This window comes from Delphinapterus leucas, chromosome 8 (assembly GCF_059928025.1).
Source record: "Delphinapterus leucas isolate spDelLeu-1000000601 "Yukka" chromosome 8, BTC_Dleu_Yukka2, whole genome shotgun sequence".
Lineage (NCBI taxonomy): Eukaryota > Metazoa > Chordata > Mammalia > Artiodactyla > Monodontidae > Delphinapterus > Delphinapterus leucas.
The window spans coordinates 60,657,026-60,676,608 of record NC_143136.1 but is presented as its reverse complement, the minus strand read 5'-3'; the positions used below and the strand labels follow the sequence as shown (position 1 = coordinate 60,676,608).

The 19,583-nt window shown below is 40.2% G+C and overlaps 1 long non-coding RNA gene across 2 annotated transcripts in view; it reads left to right on the top strand.

Moving 5' to 3' along the window:
- Window positions 1-19,583, top strand: part of LOC149748571 (uncharacterized) — a 41,431-nt gene that overhangs the window by 7,175 nt on the left and 14,673 nt on the right. Inside the window, exon 2 of one of the 2 annotated variants that reach the window (XR_016394139.1) lies at window positions 18,356-19,583. This exon is cut by the window's right edge and continues 12,670 nt beyond it. This is a non-coding gene — a long non-coding RNA (uncharacterized LOC149748571). The other variant, XR_016394138.1, reaches the window with a different exon arrangement.

Genomic DNA, 19,583 nt, shown 5'->3' with positions numbered 1-19,583 from the left:
GAGAACTGGGCATTCATTCTCTGGCCTAGGCTCTGCAGGTTCTAAAAGGCCAAGGCGAGTGTGTTGCCCCATTTTCTTCTCCAGTGCGTTAAGGATGCTTTCTTCAGGCGGCAGGCTGAGAGCAGAGAAGGCCTGCTAACTCCAGCGGACCAGAGCAGGCTGGGGATATGGGTGTTGGCCTCCCAGTCGCAGTGCAGGGTCCATGTGCCTTAAGAAGAGGTCAGGAGCTGGGATGTGGGGAGTGCAGGGCTGCCTGCAGTACTGAATTTAGGAAAGGCTCTCAGGCTACTTACTACCTAACTCATGTAGCATTGCACTATCCTCATTTAGTCCCCTGGGCAGAGTCCCTCTGTGCTGAGCCTTAGGTAGTTTCCCTGTGTGGCATGCCCCGGCTGCTTCTACACCTCTTTGAAACCGTAGAGGGGGATGAAGAGGAGCCCTGCAAGTTATTCATAGGGAACTGACTATAGCTATGTCCAGCTTCTTGCATCCTTTTTTAGATAAAGGGAAACATTGTTATTGTTAAAAAATTACAAAGTAATTTGTCAGAGAATCAAATAGTATTAGAAATATATTGGAGTGGTTAAAAGTATAGGTTCTGGGCTCAATTCCTAGCTTGGCCATTTGCAAGCTGTGTGACCTTGGGAAAATTACTTAACTTCTCTGTGCCTCAATTTAGTGTTTAATCAGAATAAGACTTCATCATTTGGACTAGTAATGGAAAATTGTGGAATAGAACAAGTGCTGTCTCCCAAAATCTGATCTTTTGGGGAACACAGCTAGACCACATTTCCAACCAACCCTTGCACTTAGGTTAATGATGTGATTCAGTTCTAGGCTATGAGTGGAACAGAGTGGGAGTCATGAGTACCACTCCTAGGATGGGCCATTTAAGACAGAGCTGAGACTCTTCCCTGCCCTTCTTCCACTGGCGGGAACCAGAGTCAACTTAGACTTTGCACACTGTCACTTCCATGGCATTCTGTTGGCCAAAGCAAGTCATAAAGCCAGTCCAGAGTCAAAAGGGGAAGTAGACCTAAGATGACCAACTCATCTGGGTTTGCCCATGACTTTCCTGGCTTTAGCACTTTAAGTTCTGTGTCCCAGGAACCCCCTCAGTCCTGGGTAAATTGGGATGGCTGGTCACTCTAAGTAGACTCCACCCCTTTGTGGGAAGAGCTACAAAGTCATATGGTAAAGGACATAGTTATAGGGAGGGATGAAGAAATGGGACATTTTTTACAGTCAGTCTACTCCAATGCCTATGAGGTTTCCAAGTAGAGTATCAGGTATCATTTGACTCTTATTTATTTATTTGGCTGTGTCAGGTCTTAGTTGCAGCACGCGGGATCTTTGTTGCGGCACGTGGGATCTTCCTTGCGGCACACAGTCTTCTCTCTAGTTGTGGCGTGCAGGCTTTAGAGCACACAGGCTTAGTTACCCTGCGGCATGTGGGATCTTAGTTCCCCAACCAGGGATCAAACCCACATCTCCTGCATTGGAAGGTGGATTCTTAACCACTGGACTACCAGGGAGGTCCTTCATTTGACTCATAAGAGAGGTCTGGTCTGGAGATAAATTTGGGGTGTGTGTGTGTGTGTGTGTGTGTGTGTGTGTGTGTGTGAGTGAGATTATCTAATATTTATTGAGCAATTGAATGACAGATACTAATATAGTAAACTTTTAAAAATAATATCTTTAAACTATTTAGTTTTAATCCTTACAAATTAAATAGGAAAATACATACTGTTTATCTCCATTTTACAAATGGAAATAGGAGTTTAAAGTATTGTTTCTTGAGATAAAAGGAGAGCAAGATAAAAGGAAACTGATGGTGAGGGATGGAGATAGCAAATCTACCAAAAGCTGATATATGGTTCCCAAATACAGCAATTTGAGGCTAATTAGCATAGGGGGAATGTCTTGACACACCTTGATTAGGTTCTGATGGACCTGGTAAATTATTGTTATTATTATTTTTTATACATCTATTGGAGTATAATTGCTTTACAATGTTGTGTTAGTTTCTGCTGTACAACAAAGTGCATCAGCTATACATACACATATATCCCCATATCCCCTCCCTCTTGCGTCTCCCTCCCTCCCACCCTCCCTATCCCATCCCTCTAGGTGGTCACAAAGCACCAAGCTGATCTCCCTGTGCTTTGCAGCAGCTTCCCACTAGCTATCTATTTTGCATTTGGTAGTGTATATATGTCAGTGCTACTGTCTCACTACGTGCTAGCCTCTCCTAACCCCCTTGTCCTCAAGTCCGTTCTCTACGTCTGTGTCTTTATTCCTGCCCTGACACTAGGTCCATCAGTACCATTTTTCTAGACTCCACATGTATGCGTTAGCATACGATATTTGTTTTTGTCTTTCTGACTTACTTCACTCTGTATGACAGACTCTAGGCCCATCCACCTCACTACAAATAACTCAGTTTTGTTCCTTTTTATGGCTGAGTAATTTTCCATTGTATATAGGTGCCACATCTTTATCCATTCATCTGTCGATGGACACTTAGGTTGCTTCCATGTCCTGGCTGTTGTAAATAGTGCTGCAATGAACATTGTGTTACATGACTCTTTTTTTTTTTTTGTAAAAATAACAAATTATTTACTGCTTTATTATGTTAAAGTATTTCACCAAGACAAGTTGCAGTCAAATTAATGTGAGTCATGGAAAATGAAATACATAAAGATGTATTTATACAAGTGCAGACTAAATATTTTCCATACAGACTCTCTTTGAATTATGGTTTTCTCAAGGTGTATGCCCACTAGTGGGATTGCTGTGTCATATGGTAGTTTTATTATTAGTTTTTTAAGTAATCTCCATACTGTTCTCCATAGTGGCTGTATGAATTTTCATTGCCACCAACAGTGTAGGAGGGTTCCCTTTTCTCCACACCCTCTCCAGCATTTATTGTTTGTAGATTTTTGATGATGGCCATTCTGACTGGTGTAAGGTGATAATCTCATTGTGGTTTTGATTTGCATTTCTCTAATGATTAGTGATATTGAGCATCTTTTCATGTTTGTTGGCAATCTGTGTGTCTTTGGAGAAATGTCTGTTTAGGTCTTCTGCCCATTTTTGGATTGGGTTGTTTGTTTTTTGCTATTGAGCTGCATGAGCTGCTTGTATATTTTGGAGATTAATCCTTTGTCAGTTGCTTTGTTTGCAAATATTTTCTCCCATTCTTTTTTTTTTTTTTTTTGCAGTACGCGGGCCTCTCACTGTTGTGGCCTCTCCCGTTGCGGAGCACAGGCTCCAGACGCGCAGGCTCAGTGGCCATGGCTCACGGGCCCAGCCGCTCCGCGGCATGTGGGATGTTCCCGGACCGGGGCACGAACCCGCGTCCCCTGCATTGGCAGGTGGACTCTCAACCACTGCGCCACCAGGGAAGCCCTTCTCCCATTCTTGGGTTGTCTTTTCATCTTATTTATGGTTTCCTTTGCTGTGCAAAAGCTTTTAAGTTTCATTAGGTCCCATTTGTTTATTTTTGTTTTTATTTCCATTTCTCTAGGAGGTGGGTCAAAGAGGATCTTGCTGTGATTTATGTCATAGAGTGTTCTGCCTATGTTTTCCTCTAAGAGTTTTACAGTGTCTGGCCTTACATTTAGGACCTGGTAAATTATTAATATTTAGAATAGTAAGCCTTGAGCAATTCAGAAAAAGTTAAAATATATTCACATGTATTTCTACTTTAATTTTATTTTGGTCAGAGAACATACTCTGAAGGATTCTAATCTTTTGAAATGTAATGAGACTTGTTTTATGGCCCATATACAGTCTGATTCAGTGACTGTAATAAGTGTGTTTGAAAAGAACCTATATTCTGTAGTTGTTGGATATAATGTTCTAAAATGTCAATTAAGTAAAGGTGGTTGATAGTATAGTTGAGAATTTCTGTTTTTACTGTTTTTGTTTGTTGCCTTCTATCAGTTGCTGAGAGAAAGGTATTAAGGTGCTCAATAATGGTTGTGTTAGTTTTTCCCTTTAATTCTGCCAACTTTTTCTTTATGTATCTTGAACTTTGTTATTAGGCACATACATATTTATATCTTCCTAATTAATTAGATCTCTTATAATTGTGAAATGCCTCACTATTTCTCTGGTAATACTCCATCTTGAAGACTACTTTATATAATAATTATATAGCTAATCCGGATTTTTTATGCTTACTGTTTGCAGGTTTTTTTTTTAACATCTTTTTTTTAACCTATATATCTCTGTATTTAAAGTGTCATATTAGTGAGAGTCCAACTGGGGGACAGAAACTACAGTAATTTGAACCAGAAAAGTTTAATATAAAGAATTATTAAGTAAAAGAGGGGATTGGAATAATGAGGGATTGATTAGTAAAAAGCAAAAAAAAAAAAATCTCAAGAATATAAGAAGAGCAGATATAAGTAGCACCCCTATTTCTAAGGCTGAGATAGGGTGCCCAAGGAAGAGTCTCTCCCTCCACCTCCCTCTTGCCAAAGCTGATGCAAAGCTCCACCTTGTTGGAGAGGGTTGGGCCATAGCTCACGGTATGGCAGAGAAGTCAATGTGGTGCCACATCAACAAATCTTGCTGGAAATCCACCCTCTGGAACTTGCCAGAAACTTGCCCTCTAGGATGCTGAAGAAAGTTGTTTACACAGAGGTGGTTTCTGCTGTGATACTGCCCAAGGGGTTCTGGAGAATCTGCTGGATGCTGGGTGCTGCTGACCATTGTGCACTTAGGAGTTGGGCACTAGAGAAGCTGACAGTGTTGTAGGTGTCTGGCGAGAGAGCACTCTGAAGCCAGCAAAGAAAATCTTTTCTTCCTGCAGCGTATCTCCAGTGATCACCACTGACAAAGCTTAACATTGTGGCAGGTGGCAAAGGGAAAATATTTAGATTCCTAACTCCATTTTTACAGAGCCTGAAAAGAAAGATGAATTTGGGGCTGAGAGGCAAAATATTGATAATTGGCACAAGTGTGTCTCTTGAAAGCATGTAGTTGGGTCTTGCTTTTCTACTGAGTCTGATAATCTCTGCTTTTTAATTGGAATGTTTGGTCCATTTACATTTACTGTAAATCATCGGTAGATTTGGATTTGGGTCTACCATTTTACTATTTGTTTTCTATTGGTTCTACTGAGTTGTTTTTGTTTTTGTTGTTTCTTTGTTCCTTCCTCACTGTTTTCTCTTAAGTCAATTAGGTTTTTTTAGAATTCCATTTTATTTTCTATATTTTTTAGTTATTCTTCTTTGCATTTTTGTTTTGAATGGTTGCTCTAGTGATTACAGTATACATCCTTAAAGTTTTCTTAGAGTCTACTTAGAGTTTTGGTTCCATTTAATGCAAAATATAAAAATTTTGCAACCATACAGTTTCACTTACCCCCAATTCTTTATCCCAGAGGTTGACAAACCATGACATTTGGGCCAAATCTTGCCCTGTACCTGCTTTTGTTTTATTGCAACACAACTATACCCATTTATTTTTGTATTGTCTGTGGATGCTTTTATGTTATGATGGCAGAGTTGAGTAGTTGCAACAGAGACCATATATCAATAGCTTACAGAGTCTAAAATATTTCCCATATGGCCCCTTACAGAAAAAGTTTGTTGACTCCAGTTTATGCTACGGTTGTCATATGTATTAATATAAGTATGCTAAAAATACCACAATATTATAATTTGCTTAAATGGTCATATGTATTTAAATATATTAAGAGAAGAAAGATTGTCTTTTATATTTATCTTCTACATTTTTACTACTTCTGGTCATCTTTATTTCTCCCTGAAGATCTGAATTTCCATCTGGTATCATTACTTTTCAGCCTGAATTTCTTCCTTTAGCATTTCTTATAGTGTACTTATGTTGGTGATGAATTCTTTTAGTTGTCATTTATCTGAAAACATCTTTATTTTGCTTTCATTGTTTTTTTAAAATTAATTTTTGGCTGCATTGGGTGTTTGTTGCTGCATGCAGGCCTTTTCCAGTTGTGGTGAGCGGGGGCTACTCTTCATTAAAGTGCGCGGGTTTCTTATTGCAGTGGCTTCTCTTGTTGTGGAGCATGGGCTCTAGGCGCGTGGGCTTCAGTAGTTGTGGCATGCTGGCTCAGTAGTTGTGGCTCGCGGGCTCTAGAGTGCAGGCTCAGTAGTTGTGGTGCACGGGCTTAGTTGCTCTGCAGCTTGTGGGATCTTCCTGAACGAGGGCTCAACCCATGTCCCCTGCATTGGCAGGCAGATTCTTAACCACTGTGCCACCAGGGAAGTCCCTGCTTGCATTGTTGAAGAATATTTTCACTGGAGGTAGAATTTTGAGTTGAAAGTTTTTTATTCTGAAAATGCTTTAAAGATGTTGCATCACTGTCTTATGGCCTTCATTGTTTCAGATGAGAAGTTGGATAGTAAAGGTATCATTTTAGTAATGAGCTGTTTTTCTCTGGCTGCTTTAAATATTCTTCTCTTTATCTTTGATTTTAAGCAGTTTAACTGTGATATACATAGGTGTGTTTTTCATTTCTTCTGCTTGGGTTTTGCTGGGCTTCTTGAATTTGTAAATTTATATCTTTCACCAAGTTAGGGGACTGTTTGGCCACTATTTCTTGACATTTTGGAGGGCTTCTTCTCTCTTCTTGATAATTTTGGGGTTCAAGTTATATGTATGTTAGATTGCTTGATATTGTCCTATAGGTCTCTGGGACTCTTCCTTTTTTTTTTTTCCTTTGTGTTTTTCAAACTGAATAATTTCTAGTTCTGACTTTCTTCTGCCATCTCAATCTGTCCAGTAAGTGCAGTTTTAATTTCATATACATATTTTTTCAATTCTAGGATTTCCATTTGGTTCTTTTTGATAGTTTTTATTTTTTGCTTAGGTTCTCTATTCATTCATTATGTGCACATTTTCTTTTATATCTTTGAACATATTTATAATAGTTCCTTTAAATTCCTTGCATGCTAATTCCAACATCTGGGTCATTTTAGTGTTGGTCTTTATTGATTGCAACTCATTATTGGTTGTGAAATAAAATTAGAAAGTTGTGCCTATCATTAATGATAAAAAAAGAATGAAATAGCAATGTGCATAGTGAGCACCTTATTTTGTGAAAAAATTATTTATATATATATATATATATATAAACACATGTGTTCTTAGTTGCTATGTAAAATGTATTTGTTATTGTGGTTATGGTAAAAACTGTTTGAAAGCCACCAGCTAGAAGACAGATATGTAATGGGATCTGTTTCAGAAGAAAGACCTCAAGTTCTTAGAACCAGAGCTTTCCTGAGGGAAACAAATGTATGTATAGATCTGGTGAGCTCTTTTATTTCAAAGGAGTAAAAAGAGAAAGTAGAAGTACTTGATTGGTATTTGCTAAAATTTGGCTCTCTGTATTAGAATCTCTAGGACTCTTGTTAAAGAATTAAAATGGTGCTTCCTAGATCTGGCTCAGAGGTTCCCAGGGAAGAGTAGGAGAAATCTGCTTTTAACAAGTTCCCTCAGGTGACCCTGAGTGAAAGGAAAGTCTGAGAACAGAGGCATGTGTGAAAGAAATGATAATAATGGCCACCATTCATTGAGCTTTGACTTGGATAACTGAAGCCAGAGAGGCTAAGTAATCCATCTGAGATCACACACCTTGGAAGTGATGGACCTGGGATGCCAATGAGGATTATCTGACCTTAAACCCTAACTCTGAACCACTGAGTGGAGTGGGGTCTAAGATACCAAGTCTGCAGAGAGGCAGGGAAGTCAGTTGCCTTAAGCAGTGGTTTGGTGGGGCTCTGCTCTGCTAGCTGTGTGACCTCAGATTCCACAAGTTCTTTGGGCTTTGATTTTCTTCTCTGTAAAATGAGGGTCTAATGACACTTCCCCCTCAGGTTTTGGAGGGGTGTGGGCTGCATTACATGGTGGATGAGTGCTATAGATCTCTGTGTTCTGTCTTTTTATCACACTCTTCCCTTTCCTCAAAAAAGCAGAGTAATAAAGGGAGTGTGAAGGAGATCATGGGTCCTTTTGCAGCCAAACTTGGGGAGAGAGGACCTCACAGGCTCGGAGGAAAGGATGCCAGCTCTAGGAATGCAGGTCAGCCTCCTGCAGTTGGCAGGCAAGGACAGGAGAATGCAAAGGGCCTGTTTGGGCCTGGAAAGGGCCTGTTTGGGCCCGGAAAGGGCTTCTGGGATGAGTTACAGATGACCTTTCTAAGGTTCCCCTGTTCCAGTGGTCTTCATGACATCAGGGCAGTCTGCTTTTGACTTGGTTAAAGTGTATTTCCAAAGCTCGGGACTCCATTTCCTCACGGGGGTATTTTGAAGATTTGTGTTTTAAAGTACATCAGTTGTTTCAAGTGAAAAGTGTAGAAGGAGGGCACAGAATCATTTGATTATCTAATTTTCATGTTTACATAGCGTTTGTTTTAAAGTAGTAAGAATCTAAATTCCAAATGTGGTTACAAAATCAGCCTCCACTTAAACCGGTAAGTGTATTTTAATGAAGCTTAATTTAAAAGCATGTATTTGCATATTGAAATTTGCTTGAGCCAACTTGTAGAGTGTGATCTCCAGAGCACTGGTTTTCTAGTGTTCTGAGAATGTGGGAGTTCTTTCAAATTACTTTTCATGGCCTGGAAATGTTAGCTCAATTGGTATAAGGCTTAGTAAAATGGAGAAGGTTCAAATTAAATTATGGTATAAGTTACAATACAGTACTTTTCCAAGTCATTCTTAGAATGCTCTTGGGATTCTTTAGAACCCAAATGTCATATTTTGGAATAGTTTGTTAACTTTATTCTACAGCTCATCTGTATTTAAGGCAACAGGCATGAGAACTCATCATACGAGAATTTGCCAAGTCAGAAATAGATGGCTTCCATTTTCTACTGATACCTTCATCCAAAAGTCAAAGTGTATTAATACCCTTATTAAAAGTTTAACAATTTCAGAGAGACTACTATAGTTATATAAAATGAGGCTGATTTGTTTATTCTAAACCTTTATTAATTGTGAAAGATAACACACAGAGAAAAGGTACATAAAACACAAAGTATGATGAATAATTACAAAATAAATATAATTAGAAAAAAAACACAAAAGCACCACCCGGATCAAAAAATAGAACACTGCTGTTATCCCCAGAACTGCTGCTCATGTGTCCCATCCAGATCACCTCTTTCTCAACCTTCCCCTACACCCCAGGTAACCATTATCCTGACTTTTATGGTAACCACTTCCTTGCTTTTTAAAGTTTTGCCTATTTTTGAACTCTATACCTAGATGGACTGATACTAAGAAACACCAGCTTGGCTACCTAGCCTGCCCACATCTGTGTGAACCTGGCTGGGTGACACAATTCCCATAGCTAATCAACCTCACTATGAGGCTTTGTTTTCCTAATATCAGTCCAGGAAGAGTCTTGGTATTTTTGGCTTTAAATGACCTGCCCTATTTCTTGTCCTCCCAGTTTTCATCTTCCAGAGCCTAGACTCTGTGCTGGATTAAGTTCCTCAGTTTGGCAGTATTTTTTTTCTACTCAGTACTCAGTCTTTACCAAGAGATGAGATGATTATTTTTTCTTTAACACTACAGAAAGTCTTCTTTGGGATATGTCTTTTTTGCTCAACTTTATAAGATTCATCCCTGTTGTAGGTGTAGCTGTTGTTTCCTCATGTTTACTGCTGTCTCATATTCCATTATGATTATATATATAATAATTTATCCATTCTATTATTGATGGACATGGGGTTGACTTCATTGTCGTTAAGAATTTCTTGTGCTTGTCTCCTGGTACAAATATATATGCATTTTTGTTGGATATGTACCAAGGAATGGAATAGAGGGATCATAGGATATATGTATCTTATACTTTAGTAAATAATTCCAAACTACTTTTCAAAGTTGTTGTGGTGGACGTTTGTGCAATATAGTTTTTTTAAAAATGTGGTCAGTGTAGAAAAATAAATAGTAAAATAAGTCATTCTTCAACATGCGTCTGTTAAATTTTGTCATTAAAAACGGTCTATGAAAAAAAAGAAAAACAAAAAAACCAGTCTATGAGATCCGTATAGGTGAGCTCAGGTTCAAGTAAAGTGGTCCACTTTCATGATCGTTCCTGTTCCAGGCACTTCTGGATACCTCTGATAACATGGTGGCCCTCCAAGGGAGACTAGTATACTTGTAGATTGGTAAGACACTAGTAGCTACCCAGGTGGGAGTCTTGGAGTAGGTAGGACAAGATAGATCTAAGGGTTCTTTTCACAGGTCCTGTGTTCCACCCAAAGCAAGAGTCCCCTTTGGGGGCAGCTTTTTTTAATAGCTGCTTTCTGCAGAGTTGTAATCCCTCCTGTGATATGCTTTTTGCTCTAAGTATATTCTCTTACCATCTGATGTTCTGGTTACGAGGGGGGGCCTTGTTTAAGTTCCCTGCTGAAAATTATATGGCTTTTTGATTTGCAAATGGCTAAATCAAGAATGAGTTAGGGAAGTGGTTTATCACTTTTTTTTTAGCATGACAACCTATTAAATGTTTTTTTTATTGTGGACTTTTCTAAACATACACAAACGTATAAAGAATGGTATCTCATGTATCCACCTCCAAGCTTTGATAATTATCATTTTATGGCCAATCTTGCTTACATCTCTCTTACTCCCCTTCCTACTGGATTATTTGGAAGGAAGTCCAACATATTAAATGATTTTATCCATAAATACTTTAGCCTGTATCCCTAAAAGGTAAGGATTGTTTAAGAAAACACAGCCACAATACCATTATTACACTTAAATAAAAGTAACAATTCTTTAATATCATCAAATATCTTCTCAGGATCCAAATTTCCCCAGTTGTCTCATGAGTGCTTTGTTATGGTTGGTTTGTTAGAATCAGGGTCTTATGAGGTAGACACATTGCATTTGGTTTCTAGGTCTTCTGAGTCTCTTATGTCCTATTTTCTTTGCCCTCTTTCTTTTCTTGCCATTGAGTTGTTGATTAAACTGCATCGTTTGTGCAGTAGAGTTTTTCTATCTTAGATATTTATAATTTTAGTCCTGTGGAGTTGCAAATTTTATTTCTGTGGTGATAAAGGCCGTTTTAAACCATATAATAGTAGTTGTAATTTTAGTATCTTTTAAGAAAATGCATATTGATAAAAGGCTACTAAAAATTCAGTAACACTTTCAAATTAATTTGTTTTTTTCGTGCATGGGCAAAAGAGTTGAGAAATTGTAAATCAGTGAGTTCTCAGGACTCCTTTACTATTGAGGAGCCATAATAAAAGTCTCTTGTTTGTTTATTGATATCTGTTGTATTAGAAATTAAAACTGAACAATTAAAATATTTATTTGTTAATTCATTTTTAAAAATAATAAATCTGTTAGATGTTAACAAATAATACATTTGTGAGAAAAATGACAGTGTTTTCTTTTTTTTTTTTTTTTTTGCGGTACGCGGGCCTCTCACTGTTGTGGTCTCTCCCGCTGCGGAGCACGGGCTCCGGACGCTCAGGCTCAGCGGCCATGGCCCATGGGCCCAGCCGCTCCGCAGCATGTGGGATCCTCGTGGACCGGGGCACAAACCCGCGTCCCCCTCATTGGCAGGCGGACTCTCAACTACTGCGCCACCAGCGAAGCCCGACAGTGTTTTCTAAAACAAAAAAAAATTAGTAAGAAGAGTGATATTGTTTTACATCTTCATAAATCTCTTTAATGTCTTGCTTGATAGAAGCCAGTTGGATTCTTATATCTACTTTGGCATTCAGTCTGTTACAATATTACACACGGAGTTGCCTCTGGAAATTTTGCTGTATATTTTTGAGAGATTGACAGTGAAAAGGGCAAATAAAGTGTTAGTTTTATTATGAAAACAGTTTTGACCTCATGGAGCCTCTGAAAGTGTCTAGGGACCCCCGTGGGTTCCTGGACCACACTCTGAGAATTGCTCTAGAATATTGATGTGTGGAAGACATTATTATCATTAGTAGTATGTAGACAATGCTTAGGGAAGGTGTGTATTTGAGCATCCCTTGCAAATACTTCTCAACTCCCCCTGTCTCCCAGATCTCCACGATTTCTTTCTCCTTGCCCCAAGTTTGGGAGTGGCAATACAAAAATATTCTATAGATGTGGTAATGGCATTTTAATTATGTTCTGTGTTCTTTTAACAAAGTGTTTACAATCTCTCCACACAGTACCCACCCCTCAATTTCATAGCAAGCTCCATAATTTTTTCCTGAGAGTGCAAATGAAGTAGTGGAGCAGAAATGTACAAATGTGGAAGAAGCTGGAAACGTGAGTTCTAGTCCCAGGCCTGTTTCCAGAGAGCTGGGTGACCTTGGGCAAGCCGTTAACCCTCACTGAGCCTCTGTTGCTTTAGCTATAAAATATAGGAGTTGGAGCAGGTTATTTTATGGTGTTTTCTGGGTCCCAAATCCAATAAATGCTACTATGGCTCATAAGTTAAGTCCATCCTGATGTTTCCTTTAGCTCAGGGATGTAACACTGGCCTAATACACAGAGGAACCCACAGCAACATGAGAAAAGGGGATTAGGACCCTATTTGGTGAGTCAGAGGGAGAGTGAGAATTGAATACGCTGAGACAGACTCAGAATGGAAGAGTAACAAGGTGTAGGAGTTCCTTGTTAAGGAGTTTTGCAAGATTTCCCACACCAAGAGGTATCCTCAGAAAAAGAAACAAAGCCCAGCATTTTTTTTCTCCTAAGATCTTTACAGCCTTCTAAACTTCATTCCCTAAGGAAGAGTGTCAGTAAACTGCAGCCTGGAAACTAAGAATGGTTTTTACACTTTCACATGGTTGAAAAAAAATCAAAAGATGAATACTATCTTGTGACATGTGAAAATTATGTAAAATCCAAATTTCAGTGCCCATCAGTAAAGTTTCATTGGACACAGTCATGCTCATTCATTTATGTAGTCTATGGCTGCTTTGTGCTATAATGGCAGAGTTGGGATGATATGACAAATACAGTAGAGCTTGCAAATATTTATTATCTGGCCATTTCCAGATGTTTGCAGGCCCCTGCCCTAATGCAAACCTATAATTTGCATTTTATGGCTCTCTTTCAAAGGCTGACCACAGTCAACAAACACTTCTAAACACCCATTCACACGCCTTCTCTGACTTAATTTGGTTCAACTTTTGTATTCTCTTAGGTTTCTAATGACTTCCGCTTCAGATCTTTCTTTCATATAAAAACTCCACTCTGACACCTTTAATTAGGCATCTCAATCCCTGTTCCAGAATAGTTTGAGGGCTGAAGCAGGTGCTCTTCTGTGATCCACCCCCTTCAGGTCTAGCGGAAACCCTCCATCCTGGCTTCCCCTACAGACTTCCTCACATTGAATACCACCTGCACCCTTTAACTTTCTCCTTCTAAGGCCTCCTTACCTATAGCAATTGTTGACAGTGGCAGGAGGAAGATGTGATTTTGTGTTTTTGTTTTTAACTAGGGCACAATTTGCTCAGCTAAGTCACATTTGTAGTTTTGTCACTTCATGGTTTTTGGTGGTCTTTTCCTGCTTCTCAAGGACATAGGCTGAAGTCTGAATGAGCTGGGGAAAGTTAATTCAGCAGTTAAAATGAAAAACAAAACAAAATGACCCCTCTTCCTCTCTACCTGGAAATCCTTGGAATTTTTAAAAGACACATAGCTACCTATTCTAAAATTATTCCCAGGATTTAATTTATAGAGGTTTGATTGAGTGACGGTTTGGAGATGTCAGTGCTGTTTTTTTTTTTTTAATTTTTATTGACGGATAGTTGAATTACAATGTTGTGTTAATTACTGCTGTACAGCGAAGTGACTCAGTTATACATATAATATACATAAATAAATAAATAAATAAATATATATATATATATATATATACACACATACACATTCGTTTTCATTTCTTTTCCATTGTGGTTTATCACAGCATACTGAAAATAGTTCCCTGTGCTATACAATAGGACCTTTTTGTTTATCCATTCGTCAGTGCTGTTGAATGAAGATTTTATACCACATCACACAGGGCCCCAGGGGAAAGGATGGTCAGGAGGCAGAAGGGGGGGGGGCAGGAAACATTGGACCAGAGCCTTTACTGGGGAAAGGCAAGGTAGGGCAGAACGAACAGTTTAGAATTGGCTGGCTTGAATAACTGCATTGGGCCTTGGGACATAGGGGCTGTCTGTAGTTGCCTGGTACCTGGCTCTGGGTTTGATTTAGGGTGGGGGAAACATTGGCTCGGTTGTGTGAGAGTTAGATAAAAAGATAGTTGGGAGTATAGACTGGGAGATTGATTGGTTTGCATATGAAAGGTGTGTTCTTTGGCAAGTTGTCATTACCTTTAGGAATTAGCAAACTCTGGGAGGGGCAGTCTCTCTCTGGGTCTGTAAGGGCCCTAGAGTATCAAGAATACAGAAAATAAGAAAATATAGTTAACATAATTGGCTCTGTGATGAATGGATGACAAATAGACAAATACAGAATCTAAGAAAACACAGACCACTACAAAAGCAGCAAATTAATTGAATTTATGTATTTATGGGAATGCTGATTTTTACCATTAAAAAATAGAAATCTTGAGTTTGAACTAGTTTAAAAGTTAATAATAAAAGGTATAGAAACTCAATAAAAATTTTATAAAAGTATATATATATACTTTTATATATATATATAAAAGTATAAAAGTATATATATATATATATATAAAAGTATATACCTGTATATATATATTTCTGTTTCTGCCTCTGATCTCTGCTTGTTACACCTGTACATATATATATATAAAAGTATATACCTGTATAAAAGTATATAATGTGAAAAGTAAAAAGATTTTTCCACACCTATTCCTAATCACATTTCTCAATTAACTGCTAATTAACATTTTTTCTAAGATGCTTTTCTTTGCAGATGTATCCGTCTCACTTAGGGTAAAAGCAGTGTTCTCACAATGTCTACAAGGCCCTGTTACCCCTGCTTGCTCAGTCCCTTCTCCCCCACTGGCGGTAACCCTCCAGGCAGGCTCCTGCCTCAGAGCCTTTGCTTCTCCTATTTCCCTGGCTCTTCCTAAGGACAGCAGCCTGACTTCCTCCCTCACTTCCCTCCATTCTTTACTCAAATACACCTCCTAGAGGTCTAGACTAGATAGTGGTGTCAAAAATCACAACCACCCCACACTTCTGTCCCCCTTCTCTGATTTCTTTTTATCCTTAGCACTTTGTACATGGTACATATGCCTTTTGTTTATTTCTCTTGTTTATTATGCATCTTCCCCACTGGAATGTAAGTTCTGTATGGGCAGAGATTTTTGTGTGGTGCCTGATACACAGAAGATGCTCAATAAATAATTCCTGAATGAATGGATGAATATCAAGCACAATTATATAATATATATTTATTTGTATAATTTTTTTTTTTTTTACGGAGTGGGATCACATTATATATATGATCTCCAGCTTGTTTTTTTTCGCCCAGCAAGGAATCTCAGACATTTTTCTATGTTAGTACATCTGGATGCAGTTCATTCTAAGTAGCTGCTTAGTATTCCAGAGTACAGATAAACCCTAATCTATTTAACCAGTCATTTACTGACGGTTGTTAGGATGTTGAGAATTTCACCATTTCCTGCAATAACAAGTCAAGGAAAAGAATGCAGATCATTCAGGTTCAGGGTATGGGACTTGTTCTAGAACTGAGGAGGAGACTATTGGTCATTTTCTGACTTTCTTATGCTATAATTTTTATTTTTCTTTAATCCTTGCTACTCGGTTGGGAAAAAGGTTGCTCCATTGAGGTATGGGCAGAGATGGACGTTGAAACCATCACAGGTACTTAACAATAATTCTATGCTAATAGTTACTAGAGCCAAGGGCAGACCTCTGTGCAGGCAGGCTATAGGCATATGGTGGGAGGCCTGTAGCCCACGGAGGTCTGTGGTGGGGAAATGGAGGGGAGGATCCCTTCATTTCCTTTGACCTAAGTCACCCCATTTATCCATACCTGCATCTTGTCTTATATACCCCTTGCTGACTTGTCCATTCATGTACCATGTCCCTTCAAAACTAATACCTGACACTCCATGTGCTGGCCAATTTCTCTTCTCTGCAGTCATATCTTTCTTCTGTTTTCTATTCATTTAAACCACATTTCTCAGTCGCTTCCTCTGTAGAGCATAGTCACGTACTCTCTTTCCCCATTGAAATCTGCCCAGTCTCTGACATCTTCCATACAAAAGTTCAAGCCTCATCTCTCAGTGATGCTTAATGATATGGCCTTCATCTTGCCTTTCATTTCCTCCCTGGCCCTGGACCAGACCATCTGTTCCTTCCTAGCATCTCTGTTGCTTTAATCTGTTTCTGCCTCTGATCTCTGCTTGTTACACCTGCAAGCCCAGCCCATGTAATATGCTCTTCCTCCCTCACCTTCAGAAACCTCATCTGCGTCCCTGACTGATTCCAGCCTTACCAGGCTTCCCTGAGCAATTCTGCAGGCTACTTGAGCTGTGTTCTCCTGGGGACTGGGTGTTTATTCTCCATGCTATATCCCTTTTAGCTCTTTTGAATGTTCCCAGTTTGGCTTAATTAGGGTGCTGTGGGATCATACTTGGCCTTCCATTGTGGAGGAGACTAGGCAGGGGCACAGGAATGATAGGAAGGGCTTGTAAGATGGGCTGCCAAGCCTGGTGTCAGTGAGTTCCTGGTACCCCCCCCAGCTCCTCTAAGGTGTCACTGGAGGAGAGGTCACTATTTTCAGGAGGGAGGGACATTTGGGTTTTAGAAAATACTGCTGGGTTATAGAAGAGATTTATTTTTACTGTAGGTTAGTGGTTCTTAGTGGTTTGTTTTTTTTCCCCCAATAGTGGGCCTCTTGACGATAGCCATGAACCCTCTTTCCAGAAAAACGCACATACACACAAATTTTTGAAGGAGCTTCCAAGACGTACCAGGAGCCCCTGAAGGCCACTAAAGATTCCATGGTCCCAGGTTAGAACCCACTTCCCTAGATCATGTTTCATACTTGTTCTTAGCTGTTGTATTCCCCCTACCCCCTCGACCTGTCCATTGGTTGTGGCTGGAAAGCATTGTCTTAAGAAGATAATGAAATAGACACAAAATGACTCTGATGGCATCTTTTTTTTTTTTTTTGCAGTACGCGGGCCTCTCACTGCTGTGGCCTCTCCCGTTGAGGAGCACAGGCTCCGAATGCGCAGGCCCAGCGGCCATGGCTCACGGGCGTAGCCGCTCCACGGCATGTGGGATCTTCCCGGACCGGGGTACGAACCCGTGTCCCCTGCATCGGCAGGCGGACTCTCAACCACTGCGCCACCAGGGAAGCCCCCTGATGGCATCTTTTGCTTTTTTTTCCCCCTTATTTTTAAAGCAAGTTTTGCTTCTCTTTGGAAATGTTCTATATTGAGATTTAAAGAATTAGATAGAGTTCTTTCCCTGCACTGTGCACAAACTTAGGATTACAACATTCTGTCTTGTATCTTAGTTATTTGTATTGCAGTATAGGTTGGCGGGAATTCCCCTCTAAGCTGCACTGGGGATTCTTCAACACTGGTTCTTTGCTTCCTTTCTCACACAACTCTTCTTAGGACTGGTGGACTGACTAGTAACAAAGGGAATAATAGAGCAGTGGGATAGCCTAGGTGTTAAGAGCATGGTTCCGCATAGGCAGGCTGATTTGAGTTAGGTAACTCAGGGATCTTAAACTGGTGACTCAAAGGCCAGAGAAACCAGTGGGTCATTTTTTGTTTTGCCTGCTTAGCATTCACTAAAGCAAAGTTATCTTGATCTCAGTAAAAGGCATTATCTTGATCTCAATAAAAGGAATGTGTAATTATTTGTCTTATACTGACCCTGTTAAAGTGTTATGTCAGTTGTTTGACCTGAGGCAATTGAGTTTAGGATTTAGTTTCCCCATCTGTAAAATGGGCATAATGCCTATCTCAAAGCACTAAATGACTTATGAATGTAAGAACTAAATGAGTTAGCCTGTAAATTCTGAACAAATTGTACATCTGATTATTAATAATAATAATACACAGTGAAGAATGCCTTAAGAAGTGCTAGAAGTGTGGGGATGGGGGAATAAGGGCAGATGGAGCTGAGAGATGTTGAGTCAATTTGAGAATAAAACTAGACCTCTTTGCTGGGAAAGTCACATAAAGTGGGAGAGCACAATTTGGTCCAGAAAGTTGCAGAACAGCAGCCTGGAGTTGCTGACACACAGCTCAGAGAAGTCAATGCCCAGGGTTCTGCTAGAATGGCAGTGTGTGGGTTCCACTGCTGTTTCTTGCAGGGGAAGTGAAGGCCTCTGCCCAGGCCTATTTCCTGTCAACTCTCTCACCCTCAGGCCTTCTTTTCTTCCCACAGCTGCCTTCTTCCGCTGCCCACAGATTTCACAGCCGTTTCCAGACACAGGAATGCTTTTGATGCAGCAACATCCTCCACAGCCCTGGAAGGTAGGCCTGAGGTGCCATGGCCGCATCCTGGGTGTCTGAAGCTCATTTTAATCAGCAGCTGGGAAGCTCCCTAGGACTTCCATGAGCTGACCGCTGTGGCCTGGTTAAGCACTGACCTCTCACTGACTTGGGCTCTGTTGTTGTCTGTAGGAAGGGAAAGGGTGTGTCAGGAGAGCACTTGATGGGGCAAAGTGGACAGACTCTGCCTCCTGACTTTGGGTGGCAGGCTGTGGGTCTCAGATGCATTATTAAGGAGCGCCGACTGCCATCATATCTGGAGAGCCTGAGGGTGGGACTGAGGTTGGATTGGGGACAGGGAGTGAAACTTTCAGTGTTGGCATGAGCTCAGAGGTTAGGATTGCAGATCCTGGGTTCAAATCTCAGCTTTGCTGTTTACAAGCTATGTGACCTTGGGAAAGTCACCTAATCCCCTGGAGCCTCAGTTTTGTCATCTATAAAAGGGGGATAATAATAGTACCTACTTCAGAGGATTGCTATAAAGACTGAATGTGTGTGTGTGTGTGTGTGTGTGTGTGTGCGCGCACGCGCGCGTGTGTGTGCATGTGCTAGCTTACAAGCATTAGCTACAATGATGTATTATTAGTGTAATACCAGGGCTTGGATTTCTGGGCTGGGCATTAGGGGTGGGCACTGGTCGGGGCTGGGGACTGGAATGAAGCTAAACATGAATGAATGAATGAATGAAACATAGCACTGGGGACAAACATTAGAAAAGTTGGGGTTAGGGTTGGCTCTGGAATATAGCTTGAGCCAGCACATTTGCTGCAGACTTTCATCAAGGGGTGAGAGACAGAAGCCGGGGATGGGGACAAAGGCTGCCTTCCCTACTCCCAATCCATGAGCATCAGTATGGACACACATATATACTCTTGCCTCTCCTACTAGACCAGGGAGCCTGTAGCCCTGCAAGAGGCTAAGAAGGGGGAAGGAAGGTTCTAAGTTATTTGAACATAGCTTGAGAGTGATGGTGGCAGTAGAGCCAGTGCCAAAGACTGGCTGAAGGGGAGATATAACTGCTGTTATCGTCCATCTCCCAGGTCTCTTCCCCATAATGACTCTCCTGCTGCCATAGTTGGGAAAACCCAAGAGAAGTCTTGGAAGTAGTTTTGAGTGCCCAG